This window comes from Aedes albopictus, chromosome 2 (assembly GCF_035046485.1).
Source record: "Aedes albopictus strain Foshan chromosome 2, AalbF5, whole genome shotgun sequence".
In the NCBI taxonomy this organism is placed as follows: domain Eukaryota; kingdom Metazoa; phylum Arthropoda; class Insecta; order Diptera; family Culicidae; genus Aedes; species Aedes albopictus.
The window spans coordinates 182,602,969-182,611,960 of NC_085137.1; the positions used below are offsets into that span (position 1 = coordinate 182,602,969).

Sequence of the window (8,992 nt, forward strand, 5' to 3'; positions counted from 1 at the left end):
CTCTAGGAAGAACCTCTGAGGGAATCTCCAAGGCACCCAAGAATAAATTCATGAGAAATTTCCTACAGGTAATCATGAAGGTATCATTACATCTACCTATAGGCCTGAGATCTCTGTGATACGAATTAATCACACAATCTCGTATTTCCCAACAGTCTTATTCAGGGTATCTACTACCTGAAAAACCTGGAAAACCGGGAATCCTAACAGATATTTCCGACAAGCCGACGATTACGATAAGATGCTGTAAATTCCACGTTGACGTGGATAAACCTGGAAGCTAAAATCCATACAGAAATTCCGCTACAAGGATTTTTCCAGAAATTTCCATCAAGGTTTTTTTTCTGGAATTTCTTAAGAAATATCTCCTGGAATGCCTCCCAGCATTTCTCACACAGTACCGACCAATTTATCCCGTAGTTTTTCACGGGGATGCTACAGAATTTCTTCTCGGTATTGCTCCCAGAGCCCCTCGTGGGATTTTCCCAGAGTTCCTCCTGCGTTTTGTTCAAAGAAATTTTCGTAGAATTTCTACCATACCAAACCATAAGTTGTCGCAAAATTTCTCCTAGAATTTCTCTCAGGATTCCTCTTAGAAGTTCTACCCTTCCGGTGTTTCTCTTTGGACTTCCCTGTGAGACCATCCCAGAACTTGTCTCAGAAGCAGGCCCGGATTTTTGTAATTTTTGTTTGGTGGAAAATCAATTTTTTTTTATTTTTGGCTGATATTTAGTACTGTTCTGTATATCTCAAAATAGTTTTTGGTGTATTTTAAAGCGTATTTACATTTTTTAAAAATCATTGAAAAATTGATGTTTTAGTCACCTTTTAGAAGTCAGTGCTTATTTTGTATTGAATCGCTACAATTAACATATTTTAAATTTTTCCCAAATCATTCTATCCTTGTTAAATAGTTCAAGGTAATCGAATACACTCTAAAATTATTTTCCTTAAAATTACATGGAAAATTAAATTTGCCTTGAAAAAAACTAAAAACAAAAATATTTCAAAAATAATCATAAAATCTCAAAATGTTTTCATTTCAAAAAATCCGTTCCCCAAATTGGCTTCCAGGAAAAATATAAAAGTGTGGGGATGTTCAAAAATAAAAATTAGGAAAATCAAAAACTGAAATTCACGAAATCGAGAATTAAAAAGAATCATCTTCCAAAACATGTTTAAATCGATTTTAGATTACGAAAAATGATATTTAGAACAAAATCAAAAATTTGGGTATTAGAGGGTTAAGGATTGTGGGGGCCCGAGCGGATATGGAGGCCCCTGTGAGAGGTGACCAAAAATGTTTTTTCCTTATTTTCGAACAGTACTTGAGCAATATGAAAAATAAAGCTAACGTTAGCAACCAAAAAAGGTTTTTGTGGGGGCCCCTAAAATGTGGTCCCCCCCCTAGATCCGGCCCTGCTCAGAAGTGCTACATGAGTTATTCCTGGAATTTTTATTTGAGTTCCTCCAAGGATCTCTTAGGGATATTCTGTATTTCTATTCTGTTTTATTCTGTAGGAGTTCCTCCCAAGATTTCTTCCAAAGTTTTTTTTCCTGTAATTTTTTTAAGAAATTACTGCGACCTTTCTTCTAGACTTCCTTCCTTCCTTTCTTCTCACTTGTAGTTAGTGGGCACAAACAGGAGTGTGTTGTAGATTGGCATCTAAACCGAAAAGAGAGATGAGTTTTGCGAAATAGCAGTGTTCATGGTGCGGCTTCGGAGTCAGTTTGGCTTTCTATTCCGCAGAACCATTACCTGTTCTGTGGCTTAGTTGGTTAAAGCGCCGGTCTAACGAATACGGAGTCGTGGGTTCGAATCCCACCAGAACGAAATTTTTTTCACAAAAGGGCTGTTACAACAGTCGCGGATTTCGCGGTTTTCGCGAAAATCGCGATTTTCGCGGATTTGTCGCGGATTTATGTGCCACGACGCGGATTTCGCGGATCCTTGAAATTTGGTCGCGATTTTCGCGGATTTGTCTGATTTAAGTCGCGCATTTCGCGGATGCCTATCTTTATGGCAGTTGTAATTTATTTTAAACCATTTTCAATTTCTTTTAAACTTATGTATTTCCATCGAAGCTTCCGTCAAATGTTATATTTTGCAGCTTCAAAGTAGTTTCTGTTTTAAGAAACTTTCAAAACTACAAAATATATTGAAAATCGCAACTTGCAAATCTAGGGCTAAAAATCTCGTTAATACAGATAAAAAAAAAAAAAAAAAACTTGCAAATTTGTCCTAAAATTCAAAAGTTTTTTAAATGAAATGACAGCAGATACATACCACGAATGTTTGCGAAGAAAAGGTCATGCAATTTTGTTGAACCGATCTTATATCTTCGTGAGAAAAACAATATGAAAAAAAAAATGGTGTCTCTACAATTTCTCTAGATTCTCAGAGATCGTTTTCTCTATAAATTAAAAAAAAATTGTTAAAATTCTCTGCTTAGATATCGCAACTTCGATTTCAGATTTGTTGTCCTTTACCTATAGGTTTATATCCAGGATTGAGATCTTTCAATTTCGTTCTGTGCTCCACTATGGGTGGGCTAAACATTCCAATTTCGAAAAAAAATAGATTATACCGAAATTTTCGTAAAAACAGGGACGAGCAAAGATTAAATGCATCGTTTCAGTTCATGTATTTATAGAATACTCATAGTTTAATTTTGTAAATTGAATAACAATAGAAGCTTTTGTTATAATTAATTTTCAAACTATTCGCATATATTACTTATTTCCGTGTCTTTCTATACAACTTTATATGAAAGTTAAATAATACACAAACATAAACTATTTTATGCAATTCAGTGTAATTATTTCTATTTTATAAGAATCATTTTTGGTATCATAATGATCAACTTTTCCGCCCTTGTACATTTGCAACTGGAATGACTTGCAGAATGAAAAATAGTTGCATAAAATGTTGTATGTAACTCGTTGCAAAGCTCGATTTTTTCAGCACTCTTCGTATTTATCGTGCGTACCTAGTAGTTAATAAAATAGGACAACTTTGATGGTCTGCTTCAAAGGTTATCACAACTTTAAAATTACATTTTCTCCTGTGACTAAAATAGCTCGGCTCATAATCCCTTTTTGTAGGAAATAGTTCTTCTTCTCCAGCAACGTCGTTATTTATATTTGCTTAACCAAGGTTAAAAAACGTTGCCCTCACTGGCGTAGCCACGGGGGGGGGGGGGTGTTTAGGGTTAAAACCCCCCCCAGAGTCAAAATTTGTGGAACAAATTTTCAGTATAAAGCATTTTGCAATGAAAAATTTTTTCGGCTGCGCCGCTATTTTTAAACCACTAATACAATACAATCATTACTGTTTAAAAAATGTAAGTGTCAAATCAAAAACGGTATCATTGACTGTTGAAAACCCCTCCCAGAGACAATTTCTGGCTACGCCACTGGTTGCCCTTATTCAAACTATTAAGTATTTCTTAAGAATAAGATCACTTGAATACAAAGATGGCCGCCTTACAGTTTACTTGAATCTGCCTCACAAAATGAAATCTGAAAATGAAACTCGTCGATTGTATTATTTTTCTTATAACTTGGACTAACGAAACCAAATCATTGTGCTTCCTGTTTTTGGAGCAAAGTATGGTTGCTCCTAGGCCCTGAGCCATTCGGCGGGATCTGTTTCGATTTCTGCTGCTCTGTAAAATACAACTGAGCGAATTTATAGTAACTCGAATCACATCAAACTGGAATGTACTTCCCCCTTCCAGCCAATCCAAGCGGCTCGTCATGATGAACCCCAAGAAAATCCAACAACTATGTTCGGAACAGCACCTCTGGCACCACTGCTGTCGGATAATTAGAAGTTGACAGATCATTGAATGTCATCGTAGGAGAGTAGGTAGGAGATGAGAAAACGTCAAAAACGATTACTGGCAGAATTTGTTGCTTAATGCGTTCAACTTTATTAGAAGGAAGAATTTGCTTTAAATTTAAAAGTTTGTGGGTGATTAGTAGATTTATTAGTAAGGTAAAATCCGTAAGGTTTTCTAAATATGAAAACAGTTGAAATTCTATAATTTGTTCCTAATAATTTCTTACACGTATCTACTTAGAACTAAAACACACAAGCTGAAGTTTGTTAAACCTAAGACACCACATTAAAGTTACATACAAACAGAAAAGGGTAAGTTAAACTTGTCTATCTACAAAATTAATCTAATTTGGACATTTCTACACAAAACATAGGAGCAAAGAGCTGCATATCATACATAAGGGAGAAAAGTGAAGGCCGTTTGCAGGAGGGAAGTGAAGAGACTAACTGTAAGTTACACTAAAATACACAACATAATTTCTGAAACTTATTCCTAAAATAAACTTGCAGCTTTGATCTGCTTTGAGGAGGCAGATTTCACGGACTTTTTCTTCAACTTCGACGGTTTCCGAACAAAATCAAAGAGTTACGGACCTAACCTCAAAGAATGGCTACACAGACCCCAGAAGACGGTAATGAGCGACTAGCGACCTGTTTGATGTGTGGTGGGCCGGAGGATGATGACTTCAACATGGTGAGTTGCAATGACTGCAAGTTTTGGGCTCACTTCAAATGCGCCGAAGTGACAGATGAGGTGAAGGATGCCGATTGGTTCTGCCGAGACTGTACCAGGACGAGAGAGACACATTTGCGAGTGTCCAAGAAGAAGAGTTCCAAGAAAGGGTCAACGAAAAGCGGAGTCGATTCGATACGAAGCGGAGGGTCATCTGTCGCGGCGCATGTAGCAGAACTAGAAGAGGAGCTACGTGCGAGGGAGAATGCTCTGACGGATCAGATGGCACTTAGGGCAAAACGGCTCGAAATGACAAGGATGTGGAACGAAAAGCAGTTGCGAATGGAGAAGGAAATGCGTGAAAAGGAACTTCAATTGGAGAAGGAGATGCACAACCTTCAGTTGAAACAGGAAAAGGAGCTGTTAGATCGTCAACTGGCAGCCGAACGCGAGTTCATCCAGAAGAGGGACACCATTAGACAGGATGTGCAGTCCAGCAAAGATAAGGTCCGAAATTGGCTGGCTCAGAGAAAACAGCCGGATTCTCAACCGAAAGATGATTTCCGTGGTGCATACCCCAAAGGAACTGTTCCGGATATTCGGAATAAAGGAGCTTCTGTATACGACAAAGAGGAGGAAACCGATTCAGACGACGAGGACGAGGACGAGGAACTGGAAGAAAAGGAAGACTCGGTTTCGGCTGGATCGCAGAGGTTGATGAGCACCAGAAGGAATGGGCCGGGGCAGCAAATGCTTCGAGTTACGAAGGAGCAACTGGCGGCTAGGCAGGCCGTGTCCAAACACCTTCCAACGTTCAAAGGTGAACCCGAAATATGGCCACTCTTTATCAGTAGCTTCGAGTATACTACTCAAGCTTGCGGATTCTCGAACATCGACAATCTCAAGAGATTACAGGATAGTTTGCAGGGCGATGCTCTGGAAGCCGTAAGAAGTCGATTGGTTCTTCCAGATTCCGTCCCGGATGTTATCCGAGACTTGCGCAATCTTTTCGGTAAACCGGAAAAACTGTTAAAAACGTTGATGGCTAAAGTGCGTAACGCTCCCGCGCCAAACATCGACCGCTTGGAGTCTTTTATCCACTTCGGGATAACCGTAAAGCAGCTCTGCGATAATTTAGAAGCTGCACAGCTGAATGATCATCTGAATAACCCGATGTTAGTTCAGGAACTTGTAGAGAAACTTCCTCCAAGCTACAAGTTAGAATGGGTGAGATTCAAACGAGGTAAAAACAACACCCCACTCAGGATGTTCACCGACTTCATGACGGACATCGTATCTGACGTCTCGGAAGTTTCGGATTTCGCTTCTTGCACGCGGAATGATGCGATTCGTTCCGGAAAGGAAAGAACCCGGAAAAAAGAGTTCATCCATCTTCATAACTCTGAGGCGAAGAGTGGAGAAATACAGCCACCGGCGAAAATCGGTAAACCCTGTTGGATTTGCAAACGTTCAGACCACAAGATTCGCTTTTGCGACGATTTCAAGCGAATGAACGTTGCAGAACGCCTTAAGGTAGCAGAGAAACTGAAACTATGTAATCTCTGTTTGAATTCCCATGGAAACAGTCGGTGTACTTTCAAACTGCGCTGTTCGGTGAAGAATTGCGGAGGAAATCATCATTACCTCCTTCATCGGCGAGAAGAATCGGTGCAGCTAATGGAGGTGGGGTGCAATGCACATCGGAACCTGTCACGAGGAGTGATCTTCCGCATGGTACCGGTAACATTGTTCGCCGGAAAAATGAGTGTGAACACCTTAGCTTTCTTGGACGAGGGTTCGTCTAGTACACTGGTGGATGAAGCGATCGCCAAACGATTGAGATTACAAGGAGAACCTGAACCATTGACAGTGACTTGGACTGGCGGAATCAAGCGGTTTGAGAATACTTCGCGTCGAATCAAGCTTATGATGTCAGCGAAGGGCTGCGGCCGACAATTCACTCTGGAAGATGTCCGCACCGTCTCCGAACTGATGCTGCCAAAACAATGCGTACGATTTTCCGAAATATCGGAGCGTTATCCACATCTCTCTGACTTGCCAGTGGCTGACCATTCATCGGAGGATCCAAAGATATTGATTGGACTGGACAATTTGCACCTGTTTTCCCCACTTGAATCACGCGTTGGAAAGCCGGGTGAACCGATTGCCGTACGCTCAGCGTTGGGATGGACAGTGTATGGCCCGGAGACACAGCGCATGAGGACTGAAGCGTTCATCAATCTACACACAATCAAGCCAGCAACTAATCAAGAGCTTCACGATATGATGCGCACTCAATTTGTTATGGACGAGGTTGGCATCACGTCGTTTGGCATTCCGGAGTCGGCTGAGGTTCAACGGGCACGAGCAATACTACAGGAGACAACAGTACGAATCGGGGATCGCTTCCAAACGGGACTTCTTTGGCGGGAAGACGTGCGACAGTTTCCTGATAGTTTTCCGATGGCCTTGCGTAGGCTAAAAGCATTGGAACGTAAACTGGAGAAAAACGTGCCACTGAAAGAGAATGTGACGAGACAGATCAACGAATATCAAGCCAAAGGCTACGCGCATCCGGCTACAGCGGAAGAGCTAGAAGAAGCAATACCGTCGACTGTGTGGTACCTGCCGCTGAATGTAGTTTTAAACCCGCGAAAACCTGACAAAGTTCGCTTAGTATGGGACGCTGCAGCTACTGTCGAGGGTGTGTCGCTAAATTCAGAACTATTGACTGGACCGGACATGTTAGTTTCACTTCCTGAAGTAATCAGCCACTTCCGAGAAAGACCTGTTGCCTTTGGAGGAGATATAGCCGAAATGTATCACCAGATACGTGTTAGACCAGAGGACAGATCGGCACAACGCTTTCTCTATCGCGCAAATCCCGAAGATGCCCCACAAGTGTTCGTTATGGACGTACTAACGTTCGGATCAACGTGCTCTCCCAGTTCGGCACAATTTGTTAAAAACCTTAACGCTGAACAGTTCATGAGCGAGTTTCCTGACGCGGCATGTGCGATAATACGACGCCACTATGTGGATGACTATTTTGATAGTGCAAACACATTGGAGGAAGCAACCGAACGAGCAAAAGGAGTCAAGTACATTCACGCCAAAGGCGGGTTTTGTATTCGTAACTGGGTTTCCAACCGCAGAGAGTTTCTTGAAGAAATGGGCGAGACAAAAGCCTGTTTGAAGGTGCCGTTCACCATGGATAAAGACTACGAATATGAGCGAGTGTTGGGCATCGTGTGGGAACCACTGTACGATGAATTTTCCTTTGCGGCCTCATCTGCTGCAGAGTTCTACCGAAAGAGTATCGACGGAGAACATCCCACAAAAAGAATGGTTCTCAGTAGTGTAATGGCTCTGTTTGACCCCTTGGGCTTGCTGTCTCCGTTCACTGTGCGTGGAAGAATGCTGGTCCAAGATCTCTGGCGAACAGGCTGCGGTTGGGACGAGGAAATCGACGATGTGTCCTTTCAGAAATGGCAATGCTGGTCAAAGTTGCTATTGGAAGTCGAGACGTTCAAGATCCCAAGAAGCTATTTCGGAGAATCGAAGACAGACGAAATTGAGGATCTACAGCTTCATGTCTTCACTGATGCCAGCGAAACGGCGTTTGGATGCGTGGCATATTTCCGGGCAGTCATTCGAGGGGAAGTCAAATGTGCATTAGTAATGAGTCGTTCTAAAGTTACGCCGATAAAGCAATTAACGATTCCTCGATTGGAGCTTCAAGGTGCCTTGCTTGGCGCACGATTAGCACGCACGATTCACGAGAACCACAGCTACACCATCAGCAACCAGTTCATGTGGACGGACTCACAAACGGTACTTTCGTGGATTCGATCCGATCAACGAAGATATAAGCAGTTTGTTGGGTTTCGAATCGGTGAAATTTTGAGTCTTACAAAGCTCACAGAATGGAATTGGATACCATCGAAACTGAATGTGGCTGACCGATTGACCAAATGGGGTAATGACATGGGATTACTGACAGACTGCTCATGGATCCGAGGACCTACGTTCCTGTACCAAAGGAAGGAGGCCTGGCCTGCCAGGAACCTACCACCTGCAAATACGGTTGAGGAGTTGCGAATCAATTTGCTTCTACACAACATCAGCGTACCGAACACTTTGATAGATGTTCGCCGTTTCTCCAAATGGACAGTGCTTGTACGAACTGTAGCAGTTTCGTTTCGTTTTATTAATAACCTTAAAAGAAAAGTTCAGCGACTGCCTATCGAAACCTTGAAAGCTACAGCTGCGCAAGCCCGGTTGTTGAGTGAGCATTCAATCCAGGCAGTGCGGGTTCCGTTTCAACAAGCGGAATATCTGAAGGCAGAACGATATTTGCTGAAGATGACCCAGGCAGAATCATATATCGACGAACTGAAAATATTGCTGCGGAACAAAGATTTACCAGTAGGTGAATGGATGACAATTGAAAAATCAAGTCCGCTCTACAAGGT

The 8,992-nt window shown here is 41.9% G+C and overlaps 1 non-coding gene across 1 annotated transcript; it reads left to right on the forward strand.

Moving 5' to 3' along the window:
- The first annotated feature begins 1,760 nt into the window (after window positions 1-1,760).
- Window positions 1,761-1,834, forward strand: Trnav-aac (transfer RNA valine (anticodon AAC)). Its single transcript has one exon. It is a non-coding gene; the product is annotated as a tRNA-Val (tRNA).
- Window positions 1,835-8,992: the final 7,158 nt, after the last annotated feature.